The sequence below is a fragment of the Diabrotica virgifera genome, chromosome 5 (genome assembly GCF_917563875.1).
Source record: "Diabrotica virgifera virgifera chromosome 5, PGI_DIABVI_V3a".
Classification (NCBI taxonomy): Eukaryota; Metazoa; Arthropoda; class Insecta; order Coleoptera; family Chrysomelidae; genus Diabrotica; species Diabrotica virgifera.
In genome coordinates, this window is record NC_065447.1 from 8,945,492 (window position 1) to 8,958,065 (window position 12,574).

The 12,574-nt window shown below is 32.8% G+C and overlaps 1 protein-coding gene across 1 annotated transcript in view; it reads left to right on the forward strand.

The window, feature by feature from the left end:
• Positions 1–10,373: 10,373 nt before the first annotated feature.
• Positions 10,374–12,574, forward strand: part of LOC126884928 (BAI1-associated protein 3) — a 368,259-nt gene continuing 366,058 nt past the window's right edge. Inside the window, exon 1 of the mRNA XM_050651279.1 lies at positions 10,374–10,509. The gene's annotated coding sequence lies outside the window, so the exon portion shown is untranslated. The remainder of the gene's footprint in view (positions 10,510–12,574) is intronic.

The following is a 12,574-nucleotide window of genomic DNA, read 5'->3' on the forward strand; positions in this document are numbered from 1 at the left end:
CTGTCTGCACCAAACTGAAGTTTATACAAAAATTGATACTAAATTAAAATTTAGACTATAATTTTTGATAATAGGCCTGGATCGCGCGCATCAAAAAAAGTTGATTAATAGCAGGCTGAAAATTTGTTAATAGCTTAACGGTGTCTAGTTGTCTAGTCGGACAAACTTTGATGTATGGTAATACTGGAACAGGGGAAGTTTTAATTGTGGAACAGGTTAAAAATTTGGAACGTCATACTAAGAAAACGTCCCACGTATTTTGTCGGACAGAACTTTCAATTGATTTGTTACCCTTTCATTAAACTCTCATGCAAAAATCAGACTGCTATTTACCACCAACATAATTCCTGTCATTTGACATATTCTACGTATCGAACTTATTAAAACTCCCAACCTTGTTTGTCCTACAAACATATTTTCATATATTATATTTTTTTGTTTGCTATTGAATAAACTTAAAAACAACCTGCTAGTTTTCACAATCATAAACTTGTCAGGATGACACGTTTCACAATTAAAATCACGTCCCACAATTAAAGCTTCACCTGTTCCAGTGTTCCCATACATCAAAGTTTGTCCGACTATTAGACACAGTTAAGCTATTAAAAAATTTTCAGCTTGCTATTAATCAACTGTTTTTGGTACGCGGGATCCAGACCTATTGTTTTTGGGTGTAAGAATGCAAATGAAGTCGGCAATTATCAACTTAATCACTTTAGTTGGAAATAACGTATTCTTAATAAGTTTCATGTGTACTGAAGATAAAAGTTATGTCATATATATTAAAATATCATTAGGAAATGCATAATTATTTACAAAATACCCCAGACAATTATTGATTATAAAGGGTATCTCCAAGAGACATCCAAGACATCGTTAATATCATATTACAATATCATACAAGATCCAAAAATTGGGCAAATAGAGTTAAACTTATTGATTACATGCTTTGGTAAATATGGTACCATGGGTTAGAAGGATTTTGAATATAATCAAATGAATAGTTAAAATCAAAATAATCAAAAGTTAAAAGCTATGAAAATATACTTCTTCAAGAAATTAATTCACAGCTTTAAAAATGAGCCATTTTTGATGTCTCGAATTTCCTAAACCTCTTCTCCGATTTAAGTGATTTTTTTAATATGTTAAACAATTGTTTCTTAAACAATATTGCTGTAATAATATTGTTGCTAGACAGGTAAATTGTCACTGTATACCGGGTGTACCCATCAAACTATCAAACTGTGATTTTTTCTCAAAGTTCGCATCACCCTGTAAAATAATCTAGTATTTTTAAAATACTAAAGTTAAAACCCAACTATAGCCTCAAGTTTTCTGAATAATCTTTTTTTTTTATTCATTCGCTTACGTTAGATAATAAAAAAGTTAGGTTCTTTAACAACTTCAAAGGAGTTTTGAATAATGTACTGCAAAAATCTCTTCGGGATCTCATTAATCGATGTTTAAAGAATATCTACCTACCTTGGCAACATTCAAATTTTCAGTTTTTCACATAGTTTTTGAGGGTTAAAAATGGCCAATTTCGCAATTTTTCAATTTTTAATCGCTTATATGTCAAAAATTATCATTTTTAGAGAAAAGTCACTAAAGACCTTTTCTGTTTGGAATGATCCAAAAAAACCTAAAAAAACTATTTTCTATGCAAAAAAATAATTTTAGGAAAAAAACAAAAAAAAAACGTTTAAAAAATTTTTGACCATCTTTTGGTCCTGGCAACATGCAAATTTGTTAAAAGGAGTCCTTTTTGATTAAGATTGTGCAAAAAATCCGAATCAGAATATTTTTCCTAGCGGATGCGCAGTGGCTTTCTGGACCATAAGCAGAAGTAAAAAATGGGCTTCCAAAAATTTAACCTTGAATAAATTCGTCGTTATATTTGACTGCCGAATATTTTTGTTATTAGTATTTTTATATCAGCTTGTTTCCTTGTTTAAATCTATATCGACTAAAATTTCGTTAAGAATTGAGATATTTGTATTTTATTACGCTATCAAATTTTCTTTGCCTTATGGCAACACGCTTGAGGAAATATTTTCCGTCGGGGTTGGATGATCAACAGTTTGCTTTGGTTGGAAATATTCACGACAAACAAATTATTATTATGGCGGTGGTAATAAAGTCTGTAGAAGCGAAACCAATCAATTTTTTATTAGGAATTATACAAGTGAACAACAAGTTAGCCTTAATAACCGGCGTCTGAATAAAGTTTGGATAATTTGTGGTTAATTCAGTTTTATGAGAACTGTTACCTGTTACTCAATTATTAGACGGAGAGCTAGAGCCGAAAAATCATCGTCATAAGTAATATGAAGTTTTTCCTGTGAAATGTGTCCATTGAATATTGACAATTATGACCCCTTTAAGACTGACACCTCAGTGGATACAGGAAGTAGCAATAAGGGATGAAAGGGGAAAGTTAGTGCAGTCATTAAAGGTTTTCACCTCCTATTTTGTTAAACCTCCATCGATTTGCATGAAAATTGGTGACTAGTTAGAGCATACCTCAAGAAACAACACAGATTTGGTGCCACTTGCACTTTTATTCTGGTGGTGAATACCACCCCTTCTCGTGGGTGAAAACTATTTTATTAAAAATAACCCCACAAATCGATAGAGGGACAAATTGTAAGTAAAATTTGTTATATCATGTTATTAAAATAAATCAATACTTTTTGAGTTATTAAAGATCAAAGATTTGTCTATTTAAGAGCATATGCGTGAAGTTACGGATGATAAAAAGAACATGTTAATTAATTGTATTAGGCTATTGATTATGTTCAAAATAAGAGAGCTAAAAGGAACTACAACGTTAACGGGATTTTATTGTCTCATATAGTCAATGGACCTCTAAATTTGAAAAAACCGCGGAGTGCTACCATTTAAATGGGTGCGTTTTTGAGAAATGGGTGAATTAGTCCCTAGACTCAGGGTGAATTAGGGTGAGTGATATGCACTTTTGGTACAAAGATGTCTACAGGAAAATTGTTTCAGGTTAAATTTACTATCGAGATATTACATTTTAAAGTCAAAAATAGTTATATGTACAAAAATATATTCAAAAGAAAAGCAAAAAAACAACACGAAAGAAAGCAATTTTGTTTTTTGCCCCATAACTTTTTTCCACGGGGATATAGGTATAGACATTGCTTCAGCAGAAATTAACTTACATTCTTTCTCTTTAAAATGACGTTTAGTAGAAGTTTCTAGGATTTATATTTTCCGAAAAAGAATTTTTCAAAATTCGCCGCTTACGCATTTTTGGACCATTTTCCCCATTATATCGCAAACATTGTTCTGTAACTTTCTTTTACGCATTTCTAGGTACATTCAATGGTACATTTATTAGAAAGAGGAGTCAATTACCTTTAAAATGATCTATTGTATAAGGTTACTTGACTATGTAGAAGCAAGTTCTGCTTTTTCAAGGTTTCATCCTTTTAATGATTTTTTATGATTATTTTTTAAATTTATCATTATGTCTTTTTTTCTTGTACATTTAGGGATATACATTGTATATTTTCTTTACTTTAAAATGATGTATTCAAAAAAAATCTAGGACTATTTTTAAACAAGATATCCAAGAGTATCCGTAATTTGAAAAAAAAAATTTAAAATTTTTTATTTTCTTTTCAATTAGAAGAATATAATTGCATATTATAATATAATTTTTAATTCCAAATAATTTCTCTTAATAACACTTTTCGATATTTTGAAATATAAAGGTACTTTACTCCTGAGCAAATTCATATTTTTTAACATACCTCGTACACTATTAATAAAATTTTATATCTGATAATTGCATTTTAGGTTTCAGACTAGGAAGAGCATTTTATAAAGAATAACTTTTTTTCATAAAATTAATACTAAAAAAGTTTTCCAACTATTGCATGTGTATATGTCTCACTTTGAAAAAGCATATCTTGTTTAAAAATACTCCTACAATTTTTTACAGTATACCATTTTAAAGTAAAGAAAATGAGCTTTCCTTTTTATTACACAATACGTATACCCAAATATACAATAAAAGAAGATATAATGAGAAATTTAAAAATAATCGTAAAATATATTAAAAATCATTAAAAGTATAACATTTTTAAACACCATATCTTGCGTAAATATAACCATACGACCTTCTACGATAGAACATTTTAAAGTTAATTGACTTCTCTTTCTACTTAATGTACCATTGCGTATACCTAGATATGCGTAGAAAAAAGTTACAGAAAAATGTTTGCGAAGCAACAAGGAAAATATCCCAAAATCGCTGTGAGTGGCGAAATTTGAAAAATCATATTTTGGAAATTGTAAATCACAGGGACTTCTACCAAACGCCATTTTAAAGAGGAAGGATGGAAGTTTTTTTTTCTGTGAAGCAATGCCTATACATATATCCCCGTGGAAAAAAGTTATGGGGCAAAAAACAAAATTGCTATCTTTCATGTTTTTTTCTTGCTTTTCTTTTGGATATATTTTTGTAAAAAAACGTGTTTTTGGCTTTGACATGTGATATTTGGATAGTAAATTTAACCTGGAATAATTTTCCTACAGACGTGTTTGCACTAAATGTGCAAAGAACTCACCCTAATTCGCCCTCTGCCTAGGGACTAATTCACCCCTTTCTCAAAAACGCACCAATTTAAAATGTAGCACTCCGCGGTTTTTTCAAATATAGAGGTTGATTGACTATATGAAACAATAAAACCCTGTTAACGTTGTAGTTCCTTTCTAAAATACATAATTAATAGCCTATATGTTGGTAAAATATTATTTTTATATATTATTTCGATATTTAATTGAAATTTTTTTTTTTCATTATAAACTAAATATGTCCAGAAACTGGGGGGTGTCCGATAATGGTTACATTTGACATATTCGAATACACTTTTGCTAAATTTATAATATCGAAATAACAAATTGAAGAGACTCAGATGCAGAATCCACCAATTTAATAAAATTAAAATGGTAAATAGTGATTTAAACCTGAGACTTTTCGCGTTGAAAGTTCTTACTGGTACATCCTTAATCTGCGACTTTTTCACTTAATAAGACAGCAGACGACGAATATAGAAAACGAAAGGGAAACGATCACATTCCGCCTTCATTCGTCTAGGAAAAGGACAGCAGAGGAACTTTCAGTACTGAAACCGAGTAAAGGAAATAAAGTAATAAATGATGGTTTTGCTTGTTTTCGATTCAGAGGGTTGCACACCCGCTAGACAGGCTGTTTCTACCATTTCAGGCGTCCTCAGTAGCTTTTGTTGGCGTGCATTAATATCGAAATAATATAAAAATAATATTTTAGTAACATACAATTAATTAATATTTTCTTTTTATCATCCGTAACTTCACGTATGTGCTCTTAAATAGACAAATCTTTGATCTTTAATAACGTAAAAAGTATTGATTTATTTTAATAACATGATGTAACAAATTTTACTTATAATTTGTCGCATTATCAATTTGTGGGGTTATTTTTAATAAAATCGTTTTCACCCCCGAGAAGGAGTGGTATCCACCCCCAGGGTAAAAGTGCAAGTTGGCACCAAATCATTTTTATTTCCTGAGGTATGTTGTAACTAGTCATAAATTTTCATGCAAATCGCTGGAGGTTTAACAAAATAGGAGATGAAAACCTTTAAAGACTACACTAACTTTCCCCTTTCATCCCTTATTGCTACTTCCTGTATCCACTGAGGTGTCAGCTTGAAAGGGGTCATAATTATCAATATACAATAGACACATTTCACATGCCAAACTCCATATTACTTATGACGATGATTTTTCGGCTCTAGCTCTTAGACTATATGTTAAACGTTAACAAGCAAGATAAGGAGAGGTAAAAAACAAGAAATTATTATACAAAATGTTCAATTTGAAATTAAACGTATTTAAAAGAAACAAAATACGACAGATAAAATCAGCAAGACTGATTGCAGTCTTGCAGAGACTTGCAATTTATGAGTTGCAGAAAGAAGACGCAACTCTTGGCTTAAAAACCTACGACAATGGACGAATATGACCTCCATAGAACTATTCATTAACGCCCTTAAGAATAATGCACCGTAAGAAGAAGATACTAACCTCAATAATAGAAAATTAATTAATATTTCCATATACAGTGCATTCAAAAAATAGGTGCAAATATGTATAAAGCATTCATTTTTTAACTAATATGAAATTCGGTCTGTAAATAACAAAATTTGACTTCTTTGTTAAGATTTCCTTAGGCAGATTTCTGTCGTAAATTTCAGAACCTATTTCTTGCCAAAAAATAAAAGGTCATATTTTTAAACTCAAACCGCAATGAATAATAATGTGACCACGTAGGCCGAAGAAAACTACGTTTAAAAACTTTTTAACCTAAACTTAAAATCATTACTTGGCGAGTACTTTGGAATTTATCCACGTTTCCAGGACATTTCATTAATATGCAGATGCCCCAACTTTGAAGTATAAATTCTAATTTGGAGTCAAAGCTCGACATCTGACATTGGGTCTTATTGACGGGGAATTTCATTTATTTCCATTGAGACGGCAGAATTGGACGATAAACAAGAAATCACTTAAACTTATACAGGTAGTATTAAATGTTTTTATATCGATTAGTACATTTGTAGTGGTAGTCGTAATAGTAGGAGTATGTAGTAGTACCTAATAGAATTAGTAATAGAAAAAAGAAGATTATAGAGGCCTCAAAAGAAAGAGAAAACTTATCCAACGACTAAGAAAGAGGAAATTTGAACAGGAAACGTTAAATGAAATAAAAATTTTATTTGACAAAGATGAACTGAGATAATATTACAAATCCCTAAATACGTTAAGAGTTTATGCCAAGAGTTAAAAGATGTAGACATATCAGCGGTGAAAGTCTACATGATACAAACTCAGTTCTTAATAGATGGACACAATATTTCAGCACTATTCTGAACTAAAAGCCCTTTCAGACGCTCGAACATATCTTTCACTCTAATTCTCGTTCATTGTGTTACATATCGTTCATCAATGTCATCATCATCTAGCCGTTATCGTCCACTGCTGAGCATAGGCCTCCTCTATGTTTCTCCATGTCTCCCTGTCTTATGCTACCATCATCAAGTTCCCGGCAGTTCTCATTATATCATCACTCCAGCGCGTTGATGGTCGATCTCTGCTTCGTTTGTCAGCCCCCGGATTTTCAATTCCAATAATCTTCTAGTCTATCTATCATTCGGTGTTCTTGCCACATGACCTACCCATCACCATTTCTTTTTTGCTACATGTGCTAATATGTCTTTGATTTTTGTTATTTGCCTGATGGCATTATTTGGTATTCCCTCTCCTTGTGATTCCTAGCATGGTTCTCTCCATGGTTCGCTAGGCCACTCTTAGATTCTCTGCTGCCCTTTTCGTTAATGTTAGGGTCTCTGTTTTATATGTTATCACCGACAATTCATACTATCTTCTCTTCAGGCCGATGGGCATATCATTTTTAAATATTTCCAGTAGTTTACCAAACGCCCAGTCCAGCTCAAACCTATCCATTCTGCGCTGTATCCAGTGCGTATTTATATTATGTTCTAAATTTGTATTTATTATGAGCCTGGACTATAGGAAATAGAAAACTTTTAAATCAAATTCACCGCTTCAATTTGATTAATAAAGTCAAAGTACTAGCTGAGTAAGAAATCGGAATGAACTCTTAGACAGATAAAGTGAAATCAACCAAAATTAAGTAGATTGAAGGAATACTTTCATAGAGTAATTCTTTCAAGGCCTTTCCTTCTTCATGTGCGTCAATCCTCATCGGAGGTTTGCGATCATCAGTTGGAATTCTTATCTATCTTGTACTAATCATATTTATAATAATTGTGCTGGCCTCAAGTTATGAGTACTTATATCTCATATTTCGCACCTCTGGTAATATGGCATAAATATTACAGATTTATTGTTTTGATGTTCTTTATCACAAGTTAAAGATGCTACTCGTCAAATAGCTAAACTAAAATGGAAATTCGCCGGTCATACGATTAGACAAAAAGACGAAAGATGGAATAAAATTATTACAGAATGGAGACCATGGACATATAAACGAAAGAGAGGGATACCACAGATAAGATGGGTAGATGACCTAATACACCAAACCGGCTCAAAATGGATGCACATGGCTCAGGATAGAGAAAGATGGAGGAGCGAAGGGGAGGCCTATGTTCAATATTGGATGTCACAAGGCTAATAGATAGATAGATAGATAGATAGATAGATAGATAGATAGATAGATAGATAGGAGAGAAAAGTATGCTAAATGTGCAGTCACTCGAGTGCTTTGAGGACCTATTGGGTTTTGAAGAGTAGGTTCTAAAACCAAAAAAAATTAATAAATTAAGTTTTCCATTTTAGTGGGGACTTTTCATTTTTAATTTAATTTTCCATTTCCAACAATCGTTTTCTCCGATTATAGCTATCCATAATTCGAAAAAATGTCTCGAAAAAAAGTTACTTTTTTTACGTAAGGAATCCTTACGTAGAATAAACAGAATACTTAAAGATTTCTGCAATAAAAAATGCAGGCTCCTATTTAAGATTTTAAAGTAACCCCCCCCCCCCACACCTCCGTGGAGGGTCGTTTTTGGTGCCATAATAGATAAATTTTTCAAAAATATTGAATACGTATATTTTTCAGTTTTTCGATCTTATGTTCATTTAGCGAAATATCGCGGGGTTTGTATTTAAAATTTACCCCCCACCCCTCTCCGTGGGGGTCGTGTTTGGTTTCATTCGATAGATTTTTGAAAAATATTGAACACGTTTCTTTAGTTTTTCTATCTGACGGTCATTTCGCGAAATATTCTTGTAAAACCTTGTGACTCACCCATTTCCTTACTCAAAATTTCCTCGCTCAAATCGTTAGATTTTTGAAATATACACTGTTTTGCATGTACTTCACTTGCCTTATCTTAATCTGACGATTTCGAGTTTTTCTAAGGATATATTTTTTTTCGGCCCCCCCTTACCGAACTCCTTTGTATTAAGAGCTAATATTTGGTAGAGGTACATTTACAGTGTACAAGGTTTCTCCCCATGTGATAATCTGACGAGCTCGAGTAACTGCAAAAATCTCCGCTTGGGCTCCTCTACCATTATAAATGCTTGTCTTGTAATTTCAATGCGTGTCTACCTTGGTGATTGTTTTCATTTACCCAGGTTCCCAGATATTTGTAGTTATTCACTGTATCTACTGGTTTTCCGTCGATATCTATAGCCTTCCTACTGTAAGCTGCTTAGAAATAATCATAAACTTGGCTTTCTTAACGTTCATTTGTACTTCATATTTTATACTGACTTTAAGTAATCGATTTACTAATCGTTGCAGTGCTTCTAGACTGTCTGCAAAAATAGCGGTGTCGTCTGCGAATCTTATGTTGCTCAAGATTTTTCCGTTTATTGATATATCCGGTTCTTCCGCTGATATTGCTTCCTTAAAAATATCTTAGCTGTACAGATTGAATAAATAGCAATGAAGACAACACGCAACCCTGTCTAGCACCTCTTTTGATTTCTATGGTTTTTATTTCGACATTCCAGTATAGATTGACAATAACCTATATATCTGGAATGTCCACATTCTTTTCATGTCCACAAATTCTACGAATTTCTAATGACGTACTCTATCAAAGACCTTTTGATAATCTATAAAGCAGAGATAGAGATCCTGGTCCATATCTAGTCGTCTTTGCGAGAGAACGTTAAAAGCGAACAGAGCCTCTCTCGTTATTAGTCCTTCTCTGAATCCAAACTGGGTGTCATCTATATCTTCTCCTATTTTTTTGTATAGTCTTGCATGTATTATTTTGGGGAATATCTTAAATGTGTGGTTGATTAAGGAAATTGTTCTGCACTGGGAACATTCTGTCGCATGTACTGCTTTTGGTAGTGTTACAAACAAGGAAAGCAACCAATCTTGGAGTGTTACAAACCTTTAAATATACTATACCTGAAAAAATCTCAAAATCTTTTGAAAATTAGAACAAGAAAAAAGATTATAGTTGGTTTAATCGCCAAAACATAGTTAATCTGGCTAATTTCGTCGTAGTGATCCAACGAAGTGGAATAATTCATCCATCGCATCGATAGGATAATAAAACAGCATTCGCTACGTTTCAATCCGGAAAAATGGCTATTGAAAAATGTCATAAAGAGGAGAACATGACAATAATATTTCTCGCATGAAGTAAAAGGATTGTGCGTAAACAATATTACACGCGGGGGGGCCTGAGGGATCTCAAGACGCCAATCAATGATCTGCGCATTTGTGCGTTTGCGCGTCGCACCTGTTTTATATTAGCGCCCATTCGTTTGGCGCTCACTGTTCACTGTGTGTACGTCGCGACGGGATGTGATTGAGTGTTGCCTACTTTCCGCTTGTTGCGATCGTCTCTACTACGAACTTGTTTATAGCTTTATCTTTCTCGATTTTTGACAGAACACCAACAAAACATTGAATGTTTTAAGGTAAGGGACGATCGAGCTTGTATATATGACAAAATTTTAGCCTTTTCGGCAGATTTAAAGATTATTTTTGATTCAACTAATTATTATATATGTGCAAAATGATTTGTATAATTCTATGAATAAAAACAATGTTAAATAGTATTAAAAAAATGACTAATTTCAATTAAAAATGTCAATAAATAAACGTTAAATGCTAAAATAATTAGCGCTACCTGTGGAGCTCTGTAAAATAATAAATTATTATTATTAGATACGTATTATGTACGAGCCCCCCCCCCCCCGAATCTCAGAAACCGAGAGAATTTTGAAATTAACTAATTTATTGGTGGAATATTAGTAATTACAAGAAAAACATAAAAGTTCACCAAATTAACCAATTAAATGTTCTTAGCGACCTCCATTAAAATAATTCAATCAATCTGCAAATCGATATGAACACGCCACTGTGTTGAAGATATTTTTTTCTTATTGTAAAAATATCACATTTTCATATGAATTTTTTTAAAAGTAATGAATCCTAATTATTATTTTGAATATTTAATTGGTTAGTTTGATGAAATTTTAGGTTTTTTGTTATTACTGATATTCAAGCAATAAATTAATTAAATCCAAAATTATCTTCCGTAAATAAAAAAAATAGAGTGTCATGTAAAAAAATACCTTTAAAATGATGTGCCACTCGGCCACACTTAAAAAAAAACTGGTGGGCAGTAGGGGGTTACATTTGAGGGCATGAATTTTGCATGAAAATACAAATTTTGGTGTTTTTTTTTAAATTTTCTGTAATGGGGTCAAGTTTTTGTTGAAACACACTGAATATCACAATTTTTGCCGTTGCAATGCAAAATAAATCGTTATAATAATGCGAATGGTAGGTTTGTTCATCAACCTACACAGGACATAACTCGTCCTTCATCCGTCATCAATTTTTTCCTCTTCGGCTTTTTCCCATTATGAGTTCGCCGTTTCCATTCACAGCACTCTATTCTCTCAGTCACCTTCTCTGAGGTCATATTTTCTATGTACGTTTTTCTTCCCATGACAGGTGCTTCTTCTCTGTCTTTTTTCTGGCGGGTCTCAGTATAATATTTATTCTTTTCATCTATCTGTGCTCTTTCATTCTTTGTACATGCTTGTACCACTGGTTCTGTTTTCTAACGTTTTTGTAATTGAGCATTTTACTTCTATTTTGTTTTATATTTTCTCTGTTCTTATTCTATCCTCCTTGGTGATTTGCAGACATGTTCTCATAAAGTCCAATTCGACTGTTTTTATTTTATTTCGTATTGTTGTCATTGGTCATACTTTCACTCCATATTATAGGATGTTCTGAAAGTACACTTCTTGTTCTTATGGTACCCATTCATTACCGATGTTGGACATTAATATGTAACAACCATTTTTTTATTCATCTATGTATGGTCCGAAGTATGTCATATAGTTATTCATTGGGTATTACTCGTATATTATAGCCCAGGTATTCCGGTATTATATGTCTACATGTATTCCAATTTGCAACATTTTATGGTTATGACTAGTTTGCGCTCTTTAGCCATTCTGTGTAGAACTTCTTCGTTGGTAACTTTGTCTATTCAGGAAATCCTCAACACGCATTTATATCACCGCATTTCAAATGCTTCAGTTAAGGTCCATGACTCCACTCAATTTTAGAAGTAATTGTAACTGTTCCGGTTATTGGAGGGCAATTGTGATATTTAAGGGTTTTCTGTAAAATAAGTATAAAAAAAGAGTAAATGGTCGGGATATAATATCTCTAATAAAATTGATGGGCTAGCCATGTGCAAGAGAAAATGAAATTTACCCACTCGGACGAATCCTAATTGTACTTACTATCAGTAGGAGTGGACCAAGACGTGACGAAGGTCAGAATGTGATGAACAGAAACGACTGGCGAAATAGACTGAGGTAGGGCAAGGCTCAACTAGGCTGTAGTGTTCCTAATTATAATCATCATCATAAGTGACTCGACAATCCGTTGTGGATCTTGGCTTGCTCACAAAGAAGTCGCCACTCCTGTCGATTCCATGCAACTTTCCTCCATCTT